This window comes from Pezoporus flaviventris, unplaced genomic scaffold (genome assembly GCF_033815535.1).
Source record: "Pezoporus flaviventris isolate CSIRO_AGI_PZ_B2104156 unplaced genomic scaffold, CSIRO_AGI_Pfla_v1 ptg000015l, whole genome shotgun sequence".
NCBI lineage: Eukaryota > Metazoa > Chordata > Aves > Psittaciformes > Psittacidae > Pezoporus > Pezoporus flaviventris.
This window is the reverse complement of record NW_026892563.1, coordinates 9,608,916-9,631,686: the sequence shown is the minus strand read 5'-3', so window position 1 is coordinate 9,631,686 and position 22,771 is coordinate 9,608,916. Positions and strand designations below refer to the sequence as shown.

The 22,771-nt window shown below is 39.6% G+C and overlaps 1 protein-coding gene across 1 annotated transcript in view; it reads right to left on the bottom strand.

Annotated features, from left to right (window-relative positions):
* The window catches only part of SYTL5 (synaptotagmin like 5), a 77,052-nt gene extending 54,880 nt beyond the window's left edge, over positions 1 to 22,172 (bottom strand). The window contains exons 1-2 of the mRNA XM_061453380.1: positions 22,098 to 22,172; positions 4,690 to 4,882 (exon numbers count right to left, since the gene is read on the bottom strand). The gene's annotated coding sequence lies outside the window, so the exon portion shown is untranslated. The remainder of the gene's footprint in view (positions 1 to 4,689; positions 4,883 to 22,097) is intronic.
* Positions 22,173 to 22,771: the final 599 nt, after the last annotated feature.

Here is a 22,771-nt window from a genome sequence, read left to right as displayed (position 1 = left end):
TTAAGCAGCCCTGTGGCTGGTGAGGAAATGTAGTTTTCATCCTAAATTGAGTGAAGATTTCACACAATAGAGCATTTGAGGAGTGCTAAAATGCAAATTAGGCCTCATGATAAAATGAAAAGCCCCCTAAAAAAGCAGGCTGAGTTCTAATCTACATCATGTAGGTAGAGCATTAATTTCTTAAATCAGAGTAAAGCAATGATCTACTATTGGATTTGCAAAGGAAACAGTAACAAAGGAGGAATGAATGAAGGGACACAATCACAAGAGAGCATGGAAATGAGCCACTTGAGTATGTGGTTGTTTTCTCTTGTCTCATGAAAACGGGTAGAGCAACTGCTAATTGTCACTATACATGTGTTTTTCTCACTTCCCTTATCCCTGTGGAAAGGGTTTTCTAAAATAGTCTTCCTCTCCAAAAGTACCATTGAGGGAAGATACAGTAGAAATTACAGACTTTTATTAACACATAACAGCAAAATTAGACATAAAAAATAAGCTGCGGTTTATCCTACAGTATACCTGCATCCACTGTACATAGATACCTTGTCTATCCAGAGAGCATTTGGTCACCCTCCCAAGACAAAAGAATTAATTAAGGCAAAACTACTTACAAATCAACAACCAACCAAAAAAAAAAAAAAAAATACAGCGTTTACAGGAGAAAAAGCATTACATTGGGAAGAATGTCCGTTTATTTCTGTGAACTGCTAGCACAGCTGGTGTGACAATTAGAAATACAGCACAACACCCTCAAAATAATCTTTGTGAGGGTCGTTAGTTAAGAGCTACAGGAAGCACAGTGAATCCACTGCAATCACAGACATTTGTACTTACCACAGGTGCAGTGACTACTACTCTCTCTGCCACATGTATCTTCCGAAACTCGGCAAATCAACAGCTTCATCTGCCCCCCAAAATGCTTTCCCCTTGTATCTCCCCCAACTCATCAGGAAAGAGAAGCATCCTGCTCCCAAGAGACAGAGCTGAAAAGAAGTGAGAGAAAGGGAGAGGAATTATCCTCTTCTCTTCAATGGTACCATTATCGAATTGCTTGATGCAAAAAATTACTCCCACCACCAAGCCATTGTATTTACTTAGCCAGAAGCCAGAATGTGGAACAATTAATGACTCAGCAACAGAGGCAGCATTTTCCACGTGCACTGACTGCAGTGGTATGGGAAACACCTCATCATTTCACGTTGCTTGAGCTGCAGAGTCTTCACCTACTGCTGGTGGTAAATTCCTTGCCAGCAGAGAAGTGTGGTCTGCACTACATGTATTTACTAACAAGGGTGTATCTGGGACAGGTACAAACAGCATTTCCATACTGGTAAAGAAATTTCTAATGGCAGCCACTTCCAACATGGTGTGGTAGACTGTAATTGACTTTTGGTACATGAGAAGCTGGAATAATATCATCTCTTGAAAAGGCACCAGCCACTGCCCTAACCAGAGCTGCATGAGGCAAAAGGCCAAGCTGGAAACTCAGCAGGAGCAGGATTGGTGGTATTGCTGTCTCTTACACATGCTTCAGAAGGCCTGCCAACTTCCCACCTGCCAACTCTGTGCTGGCACTACATATCACAGCGTGCTGAATCCAGATCCAACACACCCAGCTTTGACACTCAAATGAAAAGAGCCACATTTCATATACATGCTGCTTAACACTCACAAATCCTGTCACCCTGAGTTCATTCACATGGGGGTCTGAAATAAAATTCAAATCTGAGATGGCATCACTAGGTAGCCACAAAAACATAATCAGTGTTCACAGTTACTATTTCTGAGGCCCACAGGTGTATGCAGACCTATGATGAGGGAAGGAAGGGAAGGACTGCTAACACTGACTAATAAAATGACAGAAAGACATACAAAGGTTATTTTCATATCAAGAACTTTTGATAAATGTAAAGCTTAACATGTTGAGAGTGTAATGGCCAACTTATCTCTCTTCCAGTTTTAACTTAAGCCTACTGCTTGCAGAATGCCATATACAGGAGCAAGAAAAACCAGCTTCGCTTCTCAACAATATGTTTACAGAGGGCAGACACCCAGATAAGCAAACTAAGTACCAGCAGGTACTGAAGCACCAGGAAATGCTTGTTGCATCAATAAATTTGCAAGGTAAAGAAGAGTAACTCAAGACACTGAAATTAAGTGGCAAAAAAACCCAAACCAAATTTGTTGAATGTGATCTCAGTTAACAGTACATGGATTATACTTAGCGTTCTAGTCAGTATTACAATGCAAATAGTAAGCAGATTCTTTGACTAAGAGCCAACTTCAATGATATCTGGATATAAGAGCTGGAAAATTTATGAACTGGCAAGTCATGTATTGAATTAAAGACAGGGTCATGTGTGAGTGAAAGAAACATTGTTTGAAAAGACATTAAAAGCACAGAACAACATCATACAAATTTAATTCAGTGCACTGGAACAAATAGAGGCTGAAAAAAAAGAATGAAACTCTTATTCTTTCAGTATACCTCTCTGTAAGTAATGTGGTATAAGCATGTTTGACTTCACAGTAATCAGAAAAACTCAGATTCATTAATCAAACAAAACAAATGGATTCAGAAGCAGTTAATTTTTTAGGTCAGGCACAATTCCAGCTTTCTGGTAATATCTTGGCTAAACTGCCATACACCTAGAGGACTGCAGATCTTTCTCCAACCACAGTCAATGGCTGCAAGTTGTATCTAGTTTTTATCACTAGTGTAATAACATTTCAAAACCAAAATAGTGTTTAAAGACTAAAGCAATACTGTTAAAGCTCATTAAGCCTATGACGTATTCCACCTTACTGAGTAAAAAAGCAGTAAATTAACATGCCTGATTATACAAAAAAGAGAGCTAACACTAAATACAGTACTGCCAGCCCAAGCATTCATTAGACCATGCTCCCACTACAGGTCTATTTCTGCTTGTTTTTAAGCCCTTACAAACATCTTCAAGTAACATGAGAAAGTATTTTTTTATAAAAATAATGTTTTCTGTTTCCTTGCTGTAGAATTTTAGGCTCACACAGATGTCCAAACAGTTGGGTTACATACCACATGCAACAGTGAAAAACTACTTGCCTGCTACTCCAACAACCTGGCTGGGAGAAAGGCAGCATGCATGCAGGCAGGCAGGGGAGCAAGTGCAGAACAGACCAGAGATAGTGAGCACACCAGACGGCATTCACTTGTGAACACAAGCCCACACTCCCCAGAGATCCTACAAAACAATGAAATGAGAGAACTTAACCCCTTAGGTGATGCTTTGGGATAAACAAATCTAATAATCTTCCATATATTAACTGCTTTACTTAATATACTTACAAGAGGGATGCAAGGAAAGGGAAGAATGATAAAACAGAGTGGCAACCTTTTTCTTTTGTTTTGCTCATCCTTGAGTAAACATGGTTCACTTTCTTGGCTGAGCACTTAAAAATTATACCTCCCAAGAACAGAAATAAAATTCAATGCATCACCTTGCAACATTAAACAAACCAGTCAGATCCAAACCAAAGAAGGAAGGAAGGAGGAAAAATATTTTTGCCATTGTTAAGCAAATAACATCTGTGCAATGTTAAATTATCCACAAAATTGTGACTTAGGGCTTGAGTCATCTCAATTTTATTGCTTAGTCACAGTGTGTATGAAGGCTGTATTCATTCAGTACGGAACTCGCCTTAATGCATCTAGGTTATTCCATGTGTCTCTATACTTTCTGTGATGAAACAGGAAGAAAGGCAGTGAATAGACACCTAGAGTAGAACAGATTCATACACAGTTGTAAGCCATGTTCTAATGATCACCTTACCTACACTCTGCTTGATAGCTAGATAAATTATGAACTTAACCAAGACTCACAGTTATGAAATTTAACCAAGACAAGTTGAAGAAAGTTTATCAACTGTTTACTTTTAAAAATTTGTAGCATTCTTTCCCTACATTAGTATAGGCATGGCATTTTGTAGCAACAAATCGCTTCTTGATACTGAGTTCCCTTAGAAAAACCAACAAGTGCAGCGCCAGAAAGTTTCCTAACCCTTCTAACCAGTAGCATTTCTTACAATTATGAATGCAGCAAGTTTAGAAGTTAAATTAATATGTATCATGTCATGACATGACTGCATTTGACACCAGGATGCATGGGACAGGAATGCACTAGCATAGCCATGACACCTGAAAGCTGCTATCATCTCTGTTGCTGGTCAGCAACAGCAGCTACTCCATGATCTTGTCACAACGTATCTCCATCCTCCTTAAACACCCTGCCTTCTGTTCACTGGGACTTGAGGCTGCTGTGAGCAGCAATCACCACGTGTAACTGAGGGCAAGGCGCCTGGGGACCTGGTCTGTACTGCAGCACTATTACAGGAAGCTCCATCGCTCCATCTGACATCGAGTAGAAAATGCATGATAAAACAGGAGGATTATAATCATACATTATATGGCTTCCCTCTATAGAGATATGAAAAATGTTTAGGAGATTCATCTGCCTGGGGCAGGAGGTGAGGGTGGGAGAGAGATGCCGAACAAGATGACCTTTAAAGATCCCTTCCAACTCAAACCATCCTATGATTCTATTCTATGACCTCTTTGATTTCTCTTTTTTTTTTTTATTTTGACCTAGTCATCCCGGACCCAATCTATAAGCAACAAAGAGTAACAGGCATTTCTAGGGCATGACTCACCTCATCTTCATGAGAAGGTTTTAAAAAGATCAGGCGCATCCTTGTCTAGCAGCATCCATTTCTCTCCACTGATTGTGAAGGGGATGCAGCATGACTACCTCATATGCAGGCATACAAAACACATGAGCAAATGCATTTTGCTTCTCATGTGCAGTATAAAATGAGCTTTTCAGAAGGACACTTGTCCAGGAACCTACTAGAGGATATAAACAATCAGAAAGCAGGATGAGCTTGGAGTGCTGCTTTGTTTTGTTTTTCATTAAATACAATGCTACAATGTTTTTCTCTACAAACAGCAAATAAAGCTAATTGGTTACTTCAATCTTGCCATGAAATGCATCAGTGTTTTGTCCCAGTGTGTCTACCTCAAAATGAACATGCTGGGAAGCCTGCATCTGTTAGCATACCAGTTTCCAAAATTCTTGTGGCAGGCAGGAAAAAAAAAACAACCAACACCAACACACACAAAAATCTAGTTAGAAAACATGATCTGACTTTCACAGGTCATGCTGCTGTCTGTTTGAAGACTGGGTTGTGCATCAGTTGCCAGAGTGCTGAGGATCACTTCCAGCAGGGCAGAGGAGGTAATATGTGGAATATGTGGATGCTTCCCTGATTCCCCAGGTGAGATTTGTAACATAAATGTCTGTACAAGACAGCTCAAAGTAATAACACAAGGTCTGCAGGGAGCAGCCATGCATATTATCTGTGACTGAGGACCACAGCTTAGTTCAGTGAGAAACAAACTGCATGCTGCTGCTTGATCTTCTAGGACTCCAATGAATTCAGTGAGCAACTCAGCAAAAGCCTATACAGACTGCCTGACAAGCAGCACACATAGGATTGGAATCCTTTTTAGACAGTATACTGTCTAACAAGCAAAGAACAACAACAGATTTCCCCCAAATACTGTTCGTGATATAAAGGGAACATCTGGGATGGTTTTCTTTGCCATTTTAAAGATCTTTGCCCTCTCCGCACAGCCCATTCAGTGCCTCAGATGTATCTCTCCTGAGAAAAAGACATGAAGTCGGAGTTGCCAATGCTCAACATACTGTCTGGCTTCAGTCTGGTTTGCATAAAAAACAATATCAAAGATCTGGCATCACAGTTTTCAACAGTGGCTAGCAAGCAGCAGCCAGGCACAAGGCTGGAGGAGTGAAGTTCAAAGCTGCACAACGGATCACTGCATAGAAAGTGCCCCAAACTAGAAGGAAGCAGATGTAACCGCTAAAGATGACTTTATAGGACATGACAGAAGATAGAGATTTCCATTGCAGAAATACCTTCTGAAACCTGAGGCCTCAACCAGTCTTTGTTAGCAATCTGAATTTTCCAAACACAAAGGCTACCTAATGTATACTATACTATGTTACTTTATGCTAACTGTAAGAAAAGGATCACTAGCTTTCTCATCCATCCTTTTGGCCATGACCTTTCAAGGCTATTTCATAATAAAATACTAGTGGGTGCTCAACAAACAGCAGGTGGACACAGAAGCCTCAAGAAGCAGCTCCTGCTCCAACACAGGCAAACCCTTAATCATTTCTCTTCACTTCAGATGAACTTTGCTACCATATTTGAATCCTCTCTCTCTCTTTCCACGTAAATGTGTAATTCCAGTGGCACTAGAAGCAAAAGAGTTCAAGAACCTGGAAATCGACTTCCACACTTTCTAGCCATCATAGAGCTATTCTTCTAAGGTTTGAGAAGAACAAGTGTTGGGCACAGGCAACATATTAATAGGACACTAGCTTTTAGGTGAAATTGCAAAACAGAAATTACTCAGAAGACTGTTCTCAGAGCTGCACTCACAGGTTATTAATCATAATTTGACCTTTCTGTAGTAGCTTTCTGGCTCCTTTTGGCCAAGATTTACTCCAGCAATCTGTATAGCAAGTGCTTTGGCCTTTTGATTGCATCTGCAATACAGTTTATGCCACTTGAAACAATACCAAAATGCATCGTTACGTGCAGGTCATATTACTCACTGACCTGGGTTTGAGATGGAAAGCATAGTTGATGCACACTTCCAGTACGATGTCCACAAAATATCTTTCAGAGAGGGACAAGTCCTCTCTGGGATGGTCCAGTGCACACAGTAGAGGCATGGAAGGGATGGCAGCTGCGTGCCCTCACCTGGAGGGCATGTCTCTCCAAGATGATGGGGACATAGTCAGGACATGCTAATAGCAGTATCTCTTGCCACTGCTGCTGCCTCTTGCTAACCTACAGCAATCAGCCCATCACAACCTGACCTATAAAGACAGGAATTCTAATTTCCCAATACAGGCTTTAGAAGCTAAGGATACATTTGTGGAAGCCTGGTTAATAATTTATGAGTGTAACAGAGTTACATTTTTTCCAATGACAAAACACTAGATCAAACAATATTCCCAGGTTAAGCATTTCTCCTTACATATCATGTGCAGCAACTATAGTTTAATAGATGTCCTCAGGGAGTCTATAGGAGTGATAAGAACAGCTTTAGCTTGGGACTATTGAAAGGTTAATAAGATTTATCTATTCAATCACTGACTCAGAGCAGGGAGCTTTGGGATACGTTTTGTTATTTTCCACACATTTACTAGTATATCAGCTTGCTGTTGAACAAAGCTCATGCTCTTCAGCATAGCAGGCACTCTCAAAAGGATCCACGCATGCATCTTGTCTGGGGCAGACTACCTTATCTTCCAAGAAAATCTGGAAAAAATGCCACCCCAGTCCGTTGATATTGAAACACCACTCACCAATAAACTTTTCCATTTATAGACTGAGTACTGATAAGTTTGGGCCCCCTCAGAGACTGCAGAGGAAGAATCTGTCAGAACCGGAAGCCTGTTGTTTTATGACAGATGAACGGGCATCCCCAGTTTTAAAAAAGTGCATGATTTTGACTCTATCTACATGTTTATCCTTTCCTTTATCATTATTGCAAATCAGCATGCTCACATATCTTTTCCTCTTTTATTTAAAGTCCCTAAAGTAATCTTTCCAGGAACCAGAATAAATAAAGAATAAACAAAACAGACCTTGACAAAAACACTCTCTGATCATCCTAAGTTAATGTTCTATAGTAACTCCTGCCTTTACCCCATGTGAATATCAGTACTAACCTAACCCTCAGCAGCTAAGCTTGCATGGGTGCACAAAACCCCTAGGCAATTGTTGCTATGTTGTGAATATTATTCCTGGGATTCTTCAAGAAACAAAACCAAACCTCATAAGCCATGAAGTCTTAGGCACAGCCTTTAATACTACACCAGACTTTCAACTGTGTAACACCTTAGAAACATGTCAATTACCATTTGTCAATATGAGAAAAATTTAAAACTACACAACCACAAATGTTATTTTCCACAGGATTCCTGATCCATTCAAGACACAGGAAAGATAATAGCATGGCAGCTGCCTAGAATCTCTTCCAAGTTTCACCATTCAGCATATACCCATGCCTCATTTGTGGCACATTTTCTCACGACCGAATACAGAAAAGCAAAATCCTTTAAGTTAACAACAGGACAGGAAGGGAAACATACTGGTAATTTAACATATCTTGGTGGCTGGACCATCCAGTTACAGAGAACTTGATTTTTCAAGTACATCAAGCATCCATAACTCCATATGATTTTAAAGAAATTTATGGACTCACAGCACCTTTGAGTGTCAGGCCCTTAAGCATAAAATACTTCACCTTGTTACAGAGAACCCTTCACTGTAGAACTGTAGAGCAATAGTTCTGTTTAATATAAAGCAATAGTGATACAAGTAAAGTGATGAACTGGAAAACCAGTTACAAGCAACATGATTACATTCCTATATTCAAATTCAACAGAGCACCTAAATTAACTGAAAATCTGAAATGGCTCTCTGCAATATGTGTTTAAAAGCAGCAGCGCTATTGTAAAACTAATTGCTTCCAACAAAAGGATAGCAAGAGACACTAAGAAAGTCAGCCCCAGAAGCTAAATGGTCTTTCCAGCTGCGAGACAAAAATCTTCTTGGAAGACATTAAGGAATTCATCTCTCTATAAGCTTTTTGTCTTTTCTATGAGGTTTTTTTTTAGAGAAAAAAAAAAAACAAAGCCAAAAAAACCCCAAAGTTAAGTTAGAGTGAATGTTATCAGGGCTGTATAATGCACAAGATGGAGCAGTAAAATCCAGCTAATAACATAAAGTTTAAAACTGTTGTTTGAAAGCAGAAAATACAACCAGACACTAACAAATTAAATAGTTTTGTCTTTGCCACACACAACCTACTGAACAAAAAGCATAGCCTCACAAAGAACACACCCCAGGCTATTGAAAGCATATCAAAAAGATAAAATGCTCTCCTCCAATCTGCAGGTATTGTATTTAGTAACAGATTACAGAACTTCCTACTTTGACTGTTTTAAACTTAACCCAAAATCTACAGGCCAACACCAACAGCAACAGAGGCTAGCCTGATCCCTTTTATCAACCTGCACTCTCCCTGTAAGGGTAATATAACTTTAACTATTTGCTAAAAATAGTATCTGGAGACAACATCGTCTTTAATACTTTAATCAATTACACAAAAAACTTCAAGATTTTACTGAGATAATACATTAGATCACCCTTAGAAAGGGCAGTTCTTTCCCTTCTTAAATAATGAGCCCTAGAAACTAAGTTATTTCTTAACAAATACATTTAGGAATCACAGCCTTTCTCCCTCCACTCCCTTACCTCTTAAATTTATAAACAAACTACCTGTGGTAATACTGAATAGTCTCTTAAAAATGGAAGCACAGTACATTTCAAAACAATACAGAATGGCAGATGGAAGACCTTTCTAATTGAATTCAGTACTGTTTAGCAGCCTCTTTGATAGCGCAACTCTGCAGTGCAGCTATGCCAGTCCATAGGTCAAACACAGTATGAATTCAAACACTTGCAGAGACACCACAGGATGCAGAGCTTTTTCCATATAACACCCTCAGTGAGGTCTTCTGTCATAAGGAAATATGTGGTGTTCAAGCAGGGAACACCACTCTCCTAAACAACAACACAATTTTAAGCTTTCCTTGAATCAAATTAGGGCTTGGACACTTTCTTTGGTGTGTAGCAAGGGGAAAAGAAAAGGGGTGCAGGTTGCAACGTATTGTCCTATTACAGGGTACCAATCTTTGGAGCACCAAACTTTATAACCAAGACACAGTAAGCTAACTTTGATATATTTTGGCCATGTTACACAGTAAATTCGTTAAACTAAAAACCAAATACATTTAAACTTTAATTACACTACAGTAATGATGCTTAATCTGTGGAAAGTGAGTGGATGGTCCATCTCGACTATATAGTTCAACACTGCCAGCAGTACACCAAAGGGCTGAGTGCATAAAGATACTGAAGTTCAAGCAGCTGCAAAAATAAATGAAAAACTTTGCAGGGCTGGTGTGCATGAAGAGTGGTAGTGATATATTTTTACTTTTTTCTTGCTACAATAGGATTTGAATGTCCCGCTGCTGCAATGGGCTATGAGCACTACAGAAAACCTTAGGGGACAATGCTTTTTTAGTTTCACATGCATTGGTACAAAAAGTTATCCCAAAATGCACTCCATTATGTTCATGAAAATCCAAACTGAAGTTAAGCCTCATATGCAAGGCTTATGCACTCACAATTCTTCCAATATCACTTAAAAAAAAAAAAAAAAAAAAAAAAAAATCACATTTTCTGCATGTAGCTTGAATGCAAATACAATATGAACTCCCACAAAAAGAAATTAAGTTGCTTCTTTATAGCCATGACCTAATTTCTCAACATCAGAAATCTTTTTGGAGAAAGATTTTACCATCAGAGATGCAGACCTGTCAAATCTCATCTACAAGATTCAGTTAACTCCCACCTTAGGCTCCCTTATTATTACGTCTCCTTCATAGCAACACAAGTGCTTTCCCCCAGTTTCGGAACTTGCATGAACAAATGTGGCTGGACAGCTCATCACACACCTGGCAGATGAGATAATAGGGGAGGATAAAACCTACTGTGCTGCACCACAACTTAGCATCTCTGCTGGTCGTAACCCACTAGGAAGCCCAGTCCCCAGGTATAGTTTCCTTGTGCAGATCTAATCCTTCCAAATGACCTGATGCGCACAGGAAGCATCAATCTCATGGCTGAAGGCAGAGGTATGTGTACCTGTGACATGACAACAGGCAAGCCTCCACATCAGAAGAGAAAGCAGTGGTTTGGAGACAGCCTGGGCCAAGGACAAACTTGCATACAAGCGAGTAAAATGTGATTTGCTTCACCAGGCCAGACTAGCATCTTGCTGGGATTGTAGGCAGATCAAGGAGAGGCTGTCTCTCGCTAATCACCATGGAGCTGGATGGGAGATGATCTCACCCATGGAATGTTTGTCAAAGTACAAGTTTGATAAGGACTCGCTAGAGCTACTAAATACATAAAGACAGAAATTTCCCAAGGGTCAAATTTGGCCCAATTTGGGGGAATTAAAAGAAAAAAAAAAAGCCATAAAATACAATACAAAATGAAAAATATCCTATGTGCAAGAAATACTGAGCAACCTGATCTATAAGAATTGTGGGTTATGCCACTTATAATACATCCAAATTAACTAATTCCATCCAAAATTGTTTTGTAACAATGGTTAGAGGAAAAATAAAAAACTACTTGTCACCCTTACCACAAGGTAGGGTCTTTCAAGACTTCTTCATAAACATCTGCGTCATCCCTGAAGCCATGAAATTTATGTTTCTGGAATAGCTGAAACCATTTGCTTAGCAAAAAGAAGTAACACTACACACCAAAACAAATAATTTATTTAATTACTTTCTTGTCTAAGTCAATAACTGCAAACAGTTTAAAAGTTAATTGAATGAGTGGATCTAGAGAGCAAGATGCTGAAAGCTAAGACTAATACACTGGAGTATCAACATAGAAATAACTCCATTCAGGAGATTTCACAAAATTTAGAAAGCTTGCTTTGATTTTTAGACTACTATCAGGTCTATTAATTGCCATAGTCCAGACTCAAACTTAACTGAGGAAGCATGGGGCACTGGTTCCATTTAGTTATAAAGAACCATGGGGAGGAAAATGAAAGTATTATTTGATATTTGTCCCATTCCTTCTGTTCTTTCATAGTCAGAAACACCAGCATCATTGGACCCTTTGTCTGTTTGGGGTTTTTTTTTTACCTAATGTGAGTTACCCTTAGGCGTTGCTTTCAGTCAACATGAAGAACTGCACTAGCACAGGTCATGAAACCTCATTGCAAAATATCATGGTTAATGACTGTAAACCTTAAATGCTATTCTGCTGTTTTCAGCTTGGCTGACTGCTCTCCTTCAGTAAGTGTATAAACTTTCTTCTTTTTTTGGGGTCACAGCTTCCTCTCCCCTCCAGGAGGTCTCCAGACACGTACATTCTCACAGCCTTTTAGTGTGGGGAAGGCATAACAGTATTTTGGTGAAGTAGTCACTCTGTCCTTAGTGCTATACTAGAATAAAAGAGTGAAGAACTACTACATGGGGGGTTGGAAAAAGGACTTTAAGGGTGAAATAATTAGAACTGTGAAAAACTATCTGGTTTTGTTAGAGCTTCAGGCACTTAATTTCTTTGTGTTTCAGCCATCGTGACTGCAACAATCATTCTGTTCAAACTTGCTCTAGAATAAAACCTACTCAAGCCCATTCAATACAGATTTTGTTCCAATGCAAAAGTACCACAAACCCTGGAAAGCCTACTTTGATTTTCAAGCTTGTCATTAAAATTGCCCCTATGAACATCTGCAAATCTCAGCTTCACATGATTTGAGTTTTCATAGAAGACTGAGAACTACCAGCCTTCAGTTCTCCTACCAGCCTCCAGCAGATTTCCAGATGCACAGGGGTGTGCATATACAAGTTGAGTGTCCATGTGTGTGAGGAATTTAACCATATAAATTTGTGTCTGGAAGGACACTAAAAGGACTACCCCCCATCCACTGCACTAGGCATAATCCTTCATAAGAACAAAGCCCCCAGTTTAAACTGCTTTAAATACAGGGATCCAGCTCTTCTGCTAATATAAACAGATACAGATTTGTTGAAGGTAAAAGAATTGTCTTCATATTGTTCAGTTGAGTTCAATTTGGTGAAGCTCCATTCTTAGTTTCCCTCAAACTCAACGTTTCAATGCAATGTTTTATTACAATGGTTAGAGGGGGAAAAAAAGGTCTCCTCAGGTAGCCAGAGATTTGCAATAAACCAGCACAATCCCTAGGCACATTACAGCATACTCTTCCTCTGGCAGCATCACTGGGCACCTTTTCAGCTAAAAAGCATAGTTGGTAAAACTTCTGTTTATTTCTAGAGAATCCTGGACATCAAGTACTGGACAGCATTTCATTATGACACTATCATGATCATTACTGTTCAGCTGCTTCTATACATTGTCTCATACCTTCCATTTACATTTCTTTATATGATAGGCTTTCAGTTGAAGAAGTCAGCCTCTACTACTGAAAAGCATACTGTTGCAGTGCAACAAAACCTAGAAGCAGAAAGCCAAAATTGTACTGTACTGTGCTGTGTATTTATGAACAAACATCTTCAAACCCCAGCAGCAAGTATTAACCAGACGTGTACCCATAATAAGTCAGGTGGATCAACACTGTGGAATTCCTTAAATAATAATAGAAAAGTTGTAATGTATTAATAGTCAATGCAAAGAATATGGTCATTATCCCTTAATTTAAGGATGCATAAATTTCATTACAGTAACTGGCAGCTGGCTAATTCAGAAACATTTGCCTGAATGCCGACTCTGATCAGCTGAAACTCTCCTTGATTTTAGGGAGCCATGCACTCAGCCCATTTTCTTTTTACCATATCCATATACACCAGTAAACAAAGAATATCGTACCACAGGGAGGACACTTTAATATTGGAAGTATTTTCCAGTCTTATTTTAAAATACTCTTTCAAAACAGCAAGCTTCTGTCTATGCTGTGTAGCTTTTATAACGAACCACAAGCTTCTTAGGTATACAAGGTCCTTCGAAACTAAACAAATGCAGTGGAAGGCGAAAAGAAACCCTTTCTAAACCCCAAAACACAGACTGTTAATTGTCACTGGCCTCCTGCTTACTCTCTCCTGCCCCTTGAGGCAGGATATTACATAATTCTTTTGCTGCTGCTTTTTTTTAGTTAAACACTGCTATTTAGGTATGTATGTTAGTATTGCATTAAAAGAAAGCTCTTTACAATCGTATAAAAGGATGCCAGAACCATTTATCCCTAGGAACACAAACATAACACTTTTAAGACCTCATATATGTATTTTTAGGGCTTTCCTTCCCAAAATGCTTTCCAAGAACATGCTAACAATGCTGAAAAAAGAATACTTGCTATGTATTTTATCCTTTATGATTTACAGGTCTTACCCAGCAAACAATCAAAAAAGTGCCAAGATAACAATGGGGCACCTTACACTGACTGAAAGGCTCAAGAATATTTGCAGTAATGGAAAGAAAGCTTTCAGCCTTCTCTCATATGATTTATGCATTAATAGCTGAGCATTGCTTCATTGCCATCCTCAAGCATAACTGAACACCTTTGCATTGTTATCTAACAAAAAATTCTGTTTGTGAATCAACTTGAGAGAGTTTTCTATGCATATGTACATATATGTATTATTTTTTCTTGGATAAAGCTACAGCTTTCATACTATACAGGCTACAGTTAAACTCTGATGTTGAACTTCTGATTGTCTTACGTCTTGACCCATTTCATGCTTGTTTTCTCCCTCTGAAGTCAAAGTGATATGATTCAGCTGCCCGAGGGCATGCAATAGACCCCAGCGTGTTCTCTGCTGACCATCACTGCATTTTCACCTGATGCAATGAAGCAACAGGAGGGACACAGAACTCTGAACCCAAAAGAGGAAAACCACTGTCATTTTTCCTCTGCCTTCAGCTTGCACTTCCCCAAGTGAAAAGCATCTCCACTGTAAAACCAGTGACGACAGTAACACAAGCAACTCCACTCCAGTTAGTGATCCCTGTATTAACACCAGTTATTTTTGTAATGTGAATTCCCCATCAACAAAACAATGTCACATTCCCAGTTACATGAGGCTACCACGTGATGAAACATTATTGTCCTGGTTTAACCCCAGCTGGTAACTACATACCACACAGCCACCTGCCCACTCCCCACTGCTTACCCCAGTGGGATAGGGAAGATAACTGGAAAAAGTTGAAAGCTGGGGGTTAAGAGCAGCTTAATAACTGAAATAAGGTAAAAACTACTAATAGCAGATAGATAATAAAAAAAAAAAAAAAAAGAGAGAGGAATAACACCCAAACAACCTAAGTGGTGCACAATGCAATTGCCACCACAGATTGATGCCCAGCCTGCCCCCAAGCAGTGATCAGCAGCTCCCAGCCAACTTCCCTCAGTTTCTATACTGAGCATTACATGCTGTGGCTAGTTCAGGTCAGCTGTCCAGTCTGTGCTTCCTCCCAGCCTCCTGTGCCCCTCTTCACTGGCAGGGCATGAGAGACTGAAAAGTCCTTGATTTAGAGTAAGCACTACTCAGCGACAGCTAGAACACTGGTGTGTTATCAACCCTATTCTCACACCAAATTCAAAAAACACAGCATTGTACCAGCCCCTAGGAAGAAAATTAACTCTATTCCAGACAATAAGCAGGGCAGTTATTGTGCTCCTCTTGCTATTCCTCTCCTTCTGAAACATCACAGTGGAAAACATCAGCCTGGTTACCTCATCATTAACAAGAACCAGAAGGTAAAAAAAGGCTCGCTTTTTTTTTGATAATTTCAAAAATAAAGGCAGTTTCAAAAAAGTGGAAGTTTACACATCAGGTATTGCCTACTTCAGAGCAGACTTGGAAAGACTGTATAACATAAGAAGACAAAGAGTATCAGATAAGACCTTGATTTCTTCCGGCTTTTGAGTATGGGGCCATAAAACCCACAAGTACTTACACTAAACTGTTCCACCATAAACAGACTGTGTAAAGTTCTATTTTTAATTATGGGGGTTCAAATTTAAGATCAGCTGTTTGCCTAATAGGGATACAAGTTAACACACAAACTCCCCAGACAAACCTGCAATCTATGCTGTATTGTCTGATGGCTGTGGTTTTGGTATCAAATGAGATATGACACTGCCCAGATTTAAGGTTAAGAAAAAGTTGCTGCTTTTCTAACATTACTTTTTCAATTAAAGGAAGAAAGACCAGGCTAATAAAACATTACTTGTGCTATTGCTATGTATTTTTTATGGATGTAGCGAGTCTCTGAATTGATCCGCAGTATGTTTAAAATTAATGAAATTAATCTGTCTCTAGTAATCACACTGATGTAGATCAATCTCATCAGAGCCAACAGAGAAAAAGAGCAATCTTCAGAAGGTGGCAAACTGTTCAGGAAACAGTGCTACACCAATTCCTTAGAACCAGAGATGTAAAAGCACCAAATGTTTCTAAATAAGCCCAAGGCTTAACTTCTTTCTGAAAAGCGATGAACTTAAAAAACAGTACCTTGTGACTGATTCATAAGTTTTACTACTGGATTCACACAGGCAGGTGAACTGGAACTAAGTTTCCTCTTCTCACCCAAGAAAGACACTCTTACCGGAACACTGTACAAAGCATAAGCATGATTCCATCCAGGGGTGTGCATGGACAGTGGGTTGGCATTGCCCAGGCTACTGTAGATGACCATCTATAATCACCACTACAGATGGTCAACTAAAACCGTCTGTAATCTCACTGGAAGCTGAAGGATATTGAGAGTGAACTCAAATCCTTTAGAACATTGATTTTCCCTGGTTTTCCTCAATACCGAAGTTTACTCTGAAAAAATACACTGGAAATACCTGTGGCCATCATCAAAACTAGTAAGAAGGCTTTTGCAGGTATCAATGGTTCATGCCCTTTGCTAAGCCTGAAGCTGAATGCTTAATTGCTTTTACTTCCAAACACAGTCTTCTCATAGTTGGAAAAATGGTGTGGCAAGCTAATATTAAAATGTTCATACAAAATTGAAATTATGAGCTCACTTATGATTAATTTGGATATAAACAATATTAAATCGATTATTTTAACACTTAATTGAGAATGTGCACTTTAAAAACTCATATCCCACAAATCATTTTGACATTTGCTCCCTTCCACAATAGAAATGAAATTTCATCAGCAAGATCATGGTTTAAAGTGATTTCAGAGCAAACTGCAAATTCCTGCCAAACCAGAGATCGTCCCATAAAAACGGGTATCTTACGAAAAAGTTTGATCAAGAGGGACTTGTACCTATTCATGGACGATATTGTTTACACATTTTCCTTAAAGATTCTCACAATTATAACCAGAACAAACCCCTGCCTAAAGACATTTGGGAAAATCCAAAGGAATATTATTTCTAGTGTAAAATGCTGATGGCCCAAATACTGGGAGAATACATAGGTAAATTCATCTAATTGGCCTCTAATCAAGTTCTGCACTTAGAGAGGCCAAAGCCGGACAAGCATATGCTAATGAAAGCACATGGCTTACAAACATACCAGCAGCACTATGGCATGCAGAATCCCTCACACCCATCTTTCAGAACACTCCTTACTCACACCAGCACTTGCCAGATGACACTTGTGTTTACACAGGTTACTCATACTTCTCCACCTTTCTTTGCTGCCATAATCATTTCACAGAAGAAACAGGAAAAAAATACAAGGAGGTACAGCTTTCTCCCTTAATAGTTTTCAGTCTTAACTAATAAATCATTATGCTCCAGTACACTGTTTTTCTTCTCCTAACTGCATCCTGATTATCCATATTGTTCGGACAGTGAGGGTTCTAAAACTAGAGAGGGTTAAAAACAACAGTCCCATTAAAAACTTAGCTACAGCTTCATTATTTTGCTCCCCCCTAAAACGTAGCATTGGTAATAACCATGAAGAGGGCTCTAATCTGGATAAAGATGCCAACAGTTAATAGGTATTTTCCCTACTTAAGGGAATTAGACTTTCCCTACATCTACTTAAAATGTACCTGCAGAGCAAAGGTATAGAAATACTCCTGGAAAGAAATATGTATTTGTACTTTAACTCCAGAGCATGACAAAAGTCAAAGCAGCTGTTTTATAGCTGGCAACTGTGAAAAATGATACAGAAACAACAGCTGGTGTAGAAAAAGCTGTTAGGAAAAGCACCTTACGCAATGCAACATTTCACCGCAGGCAGCTGTACTGCAATTTTTTACTATGAATCTCCAATGTAAAACCCAAATATGTTTCAAATCCGTGTTTCAAGAATACTTACTTTCTTCATATTTCAGTCTTCCGGATTACTTTACATAAGATGAAACTTCCCCATTCACAACATAACTCTCATGCTCTCGCCTGTCCATGTTAACATGCTCCAGAATCATAGAACAGTTTGGGTTGGAAGAGACCTTCAAACGTCATCTAGTTCAACCCCCTGCAATGAGCAGGGACATCTTCAACCAGATCAGGTTGCTCAGAACCACATCCAGCCTGGCCTTTAACGTCTCCAGGGATGGTGCATCTACCACCTCGCTGGGCAGCCTGTGCCAGTGTTTTGCCACCTCACTGTAAAAAATTTCTTCCTCACATACAGCCTGAATCACCCCTCTCTTAGTTTAAAACCATTACCCCTCATCCTATCTTAACAGGGCCTGCTAAAATGTCTCTCCCCATCTTTCTTATAGACCCCTTTTAAGAACCAAAAGGCCGCAATAAGGTCTCCCCAGAGTCTTCTCCATGCTGAACCCCAACTCTCTCAATTCGGTTAGTACTACTGCTGCCCTAATCCCTATAGTGAATGGATGTTAAATTCCTACACAGTATCACTATTTAATTGAATGTTTGGCATGTTTCTCTTAGTCTTCTGAAGTCACGTGTGTATAAACACCTGTCATTCTTGTCATCATTAGCCTATTTATTATCTTAAGCAGGTTTAATATTGAGAGAATGGGAATTCAGTTCCTCATTTCCTCCATTTTTGTCTTCCCCAACCCATCAGGCAGTAGGGATTTTGTGTAAAGGTTCAGGAAAAGGAATGAGGCTTTTAGGAACAATATTAAGTACATCTCCTCCCAAGCCTGACATTTTCTACAGCTCTGCAATGCCTCCAGAAGTAAGGCAACAAGCTCAGATTCAACTTATATACAACTGATCAAAAAGCCATCAGCTGTGCCATGCTGTAACATAAAATGAAAAATACCATCTCCAAATGACAAATGGCTTGCTTTCAAACAGTGCTTTCTCCCAAAAGTCTGTCTAATAGCAGAATCCTTAGAAAAAACTTTCCTGTGGTCATGGACATTTGCTTCCACAGTATTCAGAAATACTCCACAAGTTCCATGGCATACATATAGAAAAACGAAACAAACCATATTTCCTTCAAGTTTCACTCTCCTGTTCAACCCCTGTAAATGCATTGGTGCTGTATACAATTCCTGCATTGTCCCCATCACTGTAATAAGTCATAGAAAAACCTGGGGACATTATGCTGTGGACATGTTTTCAGCCCATCTGCTGACAATTGTTACCTCCACAGCTTGCTAGGCTGTACAGGTAAAAAGGTATTAATCCAAATGTTCTAATCCAGAGACCCATTGGAGAGACACTAATAAATTCAGCTCCCTTTAGATTACAAGTTATCCCAACACATAATGCAATTACACCTAAATGCAGTCTTTCTCACATGAAGTGGCTGTGGTGAGGGGTAGTACTTCACAAACAAAGCAATGATAAATTCATCTGGAACCAAACCAGAGCTACTGAAAGAGAACTTGTATGTCACCAACAAGATGCACTGAAGTGAAGACACAGAACAACTGTCTCAAATAAATAAATAAAATGCTCATTTAAGGAAATTGTTAATACTCATTTGCAGAACAGAGTACAAACCGCAACTGAATTTTGTTTCTTTTCTGATATCCATTTATGTTTCTAAGCAATACAAAAAGCATACCAAGGGAAAAGTTACAGTGCAAATAAAAAGGTACAGATTAGGGTAATCGAATTATGAAGAAATTCCAGTGCAGGCTGAGGTAAAGATAAAAAACCAGACCCATTCAGCTCCCAAGCAATTGACTGCTCTGGAGCTGTGCCTCAGCATACAGAAAGCCACACAGAATGGGGCCACTCAATCACACCCAGACCAAGATCCAAGCTTAAAAAGATGGTTTTGTTTTGTTGGGGTTGGTTTTTTTTTTTGTTTGTTTTTGTTTGTTTTTTTTTTACAGCAGAGCCAGGCTGTTTGGAACAGGAAGAAGGCAGAAAGCTTCACTGGTGTATATTATATATATGTTATGTGCACTGGTATACATTGCGTATATATGTTTATATGGTCCTTCTATATAAGTAGATGAGAAAAACTAGTCTAAAGATCCAAAAAGAAACATGCACATATCAGCTTCCTGTGCCTACCACAAATAAACCTCTTACCCTTGGACTCAAATTCAAACCCGCACTGTTCCTCCAGGTCTGCTCTTCCAGCTGTTCCTACCTAGTCTGCTTTCCTAAGTTTCCAGGTTCTGGGACAACACATCAGCACACTCATCCCTGATAGGAAGGAAGTCTGATTGGAAGGCAGAGTAAATTAGGCAAGGCAAGAACAACAAATATGGGAAACAAAGTGCTCAGTCACAGAGTAATCCTGCACTGCAGCTATCTTCAGCTGTCACTTTATCAAATGGATTTCCTTCCTCCCTCCTACCCCACAAGACCAAATGTTTTACTAACAGACAGTAGTTAATAATCAGGTTTAGTCTCTCTTGATAAGGAGATTTAGAGAACATTATGTAATAAGAACATGTTTTACAGATAGGCAAACAACTGTAACATCACACTGAAAATTGTTTAATGAGATACTTCATACCTATTGTTTTTCCACTCTAAAAAATACAACTAGAATTCAAAATTCACAATGAACTTTAGTTAAATAAGCATTTCTCCATCCCAAAAGAGCATAAGGTTTCAACTACCATGAATTCATGCTAGGAAGTATTTCTCAAGGGCAAACATAGTGCTGAAGACAGATTAGAAACGTCAACATGTTAAATCGCTTCAAATGTTTAAATGCACTGGAAACCATACCCATACCTCCAGCCTTACAAATCACATTCCTCAAACCTTACGCAGATCTATGAATAGCAGCCCTCATCGTAACTCTCACCTTCCAGATCTTCATTAAAATCACTTAGATGCAAAACAGAAGTACAGAGACCCCTGGATCTAATGGCATTTGGGGAATTAATTGTATTAGAGATAGACATAAAAACACATAGCCAAAAGCTAACTAGTCATATCATAGAGCAGCCTGGGCTGAAAGAAACCTTAAAGATCACACAGTTCCAATCCCCATGCCATAGGCAGGGACACCTTCCCATACACCAGGTTGCTCAAAGCTCCATGCAACCTGGCCTTGGAACACTTACAGGGATGGGGCAGCCACAGCTTCTCTGAGCAATGTGTGCCAGTGCCTCACCACTCTGATAGTGAAGAATTTCTTCCTTATATATGATCTAGATCTCCCCTCTTTCAGTTTAAAGCCATTTTCCTCCTGTCCCGTCACTACCTGCCTTCTTAAAAGTCTCTCTCCAAACTTCTTGTAGGCCTCCTTTAGGTACTGGGAGAGTGCTGTAAGGTCTCCCCAGAGCCTTCTCTTCTCCAGGCTTAACAAGCCCAGCCCTCTCAGCCTGTCTTTATAGGAGAGGTGCTCCAGCCCTCTGATCATCTTCGTGGCTCTCCTCTGGACTCACTCCAATGCTCATGTGCCTCTTGTGTTGGGAGCTCAGAGCTGAACATAGTACTGCAGGTGGAGTCTAACGAGAGAGGAATAGAGGGGCAGGATCACCTCCTTCATTCTGCTGGTCACATTGCTTTTGATGCAGCCCAGGATACGTTTGGCTTTCTGGGCTGCAAGTACACACTGCTGGCTCACGTTGAGCTTCTCATCTATCAAGGCCCCAAGTCCTTCTCCTCAGCACTGCTCTCAATATTACAGAGCCTTTTTCATTAAGAAATTTAGGGCAGCAAAGAGATAGAAAGAGAGGATACATGGAAAGTGAACTCTCAGAGACGACACAGCTTTCCTACTCTTAATAGATGCAATCAGATTTCATTGTGATTACCTGTTTCAGCCTCCCTTACCTATAGTCCATAAGATTTCCCCATACTAAGTCCTGTTAAAAACAGACCTGTCTTTAGGGAAAAAAAAAAAAAGAAAAAAAATTTTTTTTAATGATGAAAAACTTTAAGAACTTATTAGCCTAATGAGCGATGTTATTTTAAAAAACAGCACCCTCTAGTCTCAGGATGTCCAACTACAAATTTCCAACACGGCAAGGTGCTAAAACTTTTCTCTCTTGAGTAAAGGGCCCATTCCCCACCTTGACATTTCTAGGCAATGATCCAATCACTTCTTTCTCTTAGACCTGCCCAAGACAATATATGCTCTGAGTGGCTTTACAGCAAAGGGCACTTAAATATTTTATCTACTGCAGTGAGCTGCACCCACACACACAAATCTCCCACCTGAAGCTCATACAGCAAAACAGTAACCCTTGTGCACCTCATAGGTAATCTCCCCACCTGGTCCTCTATCTTCTCAGTCACATAAAGGGCTACTCCCTCTGTGACTGCTCATCACCCCGACCTCCCTCAAGGCTTTCCAAAAATCAGTAACTCTGGGGTGCAGAATCCCCAACTAACTGTTCCCCTGTGCTGTAACTCCACACTTGGTATGCTGAAATGCATATTGGCTAGCTGCACTTCAGTAACTACCTAGTAACCAAAACTACTTTATATGAGTGGTTCTCAGTCTCCATCATTTGCTTCTTTGTATAGTCATATACTGAAATGTTACACATAATTGCATTTAGTAACAAGTAGACTATATTTTTTAAAGCAAAAACACGGAAAAAAAAATTAAGGCAGCATACAACAAAAGCTGATGTTCACTGGAGCACCACAGAGCCACTCACCTCTTCAGAGACGGACAGTTGAGCAGCCGTCCTTACCATCCCTTCCACCTCACAGTGACCACACGCGGCATCACTGACGG